Genomic DNA, 2,131 nt, shown 5'->3' on the forward strand with positions numbered 1-2,131 from the left:
TTCTGCTGGAATCTAGCAACTTACTTGGACATTCCATATGAAACCATGAAAGATACATGGCCGGGTGGTACATGTGTTTCTGCTGTAAACCAAACACACTTCCTAACTGAAATGTCACTTGTAACATTATTTAGGTGTTTTCAGCTGCTGATTCGGGTTCTTTTTCTCTTTCCTGTGTCACCCCTTTAAAGAGAACTGAGGTGACTGCAGTACCAACAAGCGCTCAAGAGGAGAAACTGGCTGTAGTCTGTGCTGCCAAATGTGCAGTGAGGGAATGTCACCTCACAAGTTTTTCTGTTATAGTTATCGTTGCAATTTTCTTTTGCATGGTTTTGTTTTTTCTTATGTTATTGAGATATTATTAGATGTTCTTGTTATTGATTTTGATTTTGCTAATGATTTGCACAGTTTATATTAACCTTCATATTAAAACTTGTTTTGTAAAATTGATTTCTTATGAATAAAAAGTTGATCTGTAACTCTTGACTCTTTTTTAAAAATTTATTTAACATTTCTTTTACACTCCATTTTTTATCCCTCTCCATGTTCACCCTTTGATGGTTTAACATACTGTTCTGCTCCCCATCTGTCTCCCCGAAAAGGTCCCTGACTACCCTCTCAAACACCTACTCCACCAAACCTCCCCTTTCTTTGGAGTCCTTTGAGGGTTAGGTGCACCTTCTCTGACTGAATCCAGACCTGGCAGTCCACTTTCTGTATATGTGTTGGGGGCCTCACATCAGCATGTTTATACTGGCCAGTTGGTGGTTCAGTGTCTCAGAGATCCCTGTGGCCCAGGTTATTTGAGACTGCTGGTCCTCCTACAAGGTTACCCTACTCCTCAGCTTCTTCCAGCTTTTCACTAAGTCAACTACAGGGGTCAGCAGCTTCTGGTCACTGGTTGAGTGTAAATATTTGCAATTGAGACTTCTGGGTGCTTGTCTGGTCTTTCAGAGGGCAGTCATGATAGACCCCTTTTAGTGAACACTCTATAGCCACAGTAATAGTGTCAGCTCTCTGGTCCTCCTCTTCAGCTGGGGCCCCCTTGTGGTTGTTGCTGGACCTTCAGTCAGACTGATGAGCATCTCAGGCTAGAACTCTGTCTGGGCTGCCTGGCTCTGGACTGATGGTTGTCTCCCGATTTCTCCTTGCCTGCACCTGCCTATGTTGCCCCATTCAGAAGATTTCTGTCTAAGGCTCATTTCTAACCACAATCCATTGTAACAGGCAGGGTTTCTTGTCTGCAGCTTGCTTCCCACCACTGATTCCAATCTAGCCCTACACAGAACAAGGTCATTTTAGGATTGCTTTTTACAGGGTGCTTTAGTATCTTTTTTCCCTCTTAGATACTTTCTTAATTTACATTTCAAATATTATCCCCATTCCAGTTTTCCCACCCACCAACAAATCCCCATATACTATCTGTACTTCCCCTGATTCTATGAGGGTTTTCCCACCTTCCCACCCATGCCAGCCTACCCTTCCTGCCACTCTTCTACACTGGGGTATCATCGAGCCTTCACAGGACCAAAGGCCAATCCTATTGATATCCCACAAGAGCATCTTCTGCTACATAATAGGCTGGAGTCATGAGTTCTTCCATGTGTCCTTTTTTGTTGTTGCTTTTTTCCCTGGGAGCTCAGTGTGTGTGTGTGGGTGTGTGTGTGTTCTGGTTGATTAATATTCCTGTTCTTCCTATTGGGTTGAGAATCCCTTCAGCTCCTTCAGTCCTGTGTTATACTCTTCATTGTTCAGATGTTCTCAGACCACAACACTGAGCTTACACATTCCCTCTCTCTTCTCTGCCTCCTACTGAGGCACATGAGACACAACTGCCACCCTGCCAATGATCTAGTGGCAGACAATGTCAATAATTTAAATCATTAAATGTCAGTAGAATTCTGGTCTGTACGATTGAAGAGTAAAACCACAAAACCAAAAACTACAACAACGACAGCAACAAAACAGCTAATATTATTTTCAAAGGAAAGACCTATTACCAAAGAATAATTAGCCAATCTTTTTTCAAATCTTAAATTAGACCAGGAGATTCCTAAGCTCTGGCCATGTAGTGAAGACTCATCAACATAAAACATAGTTTGACAAGACTACAGAGCAATTGTCTCCAATA

General features: G+C 42.2%; 1 non-coding gene across 1 annotated transcript; it reads right to left on the reverse strand.

Moving 5' to 3' along the window:
- Positions 1–1,731: 1,731 nt before the first annotated feature.
- On the reverse strand, positions 1,732–1,862 carry LOC114616334. The gene has a single exon (XR_003710621.1). It is a non-coding gene; the product is annotated as a small nucleolar RNA SNORA17 (small nucleolar RNA).
- Between the last annotated feature and the right edge of the window lie 269 nt (positions 1,863–2,131).

The sequence above is a fragment of the Grammomys surdaster genome, unplaced genomic scaffold (assembly GCF_004785775.1).
Source record: "Grammomys surdaster isolate TR1022 unplaced genomic scaffold, NIH_TR_1.0 317039, whole genome shotgun sequence".
Classification (NCBI taxonomy): domain Eukaryota; kingdom Metazoa; phylum Chordata; class Mammalia; order Rodentia; family Muridae; genus Grammomys; species Grammomys surdaster.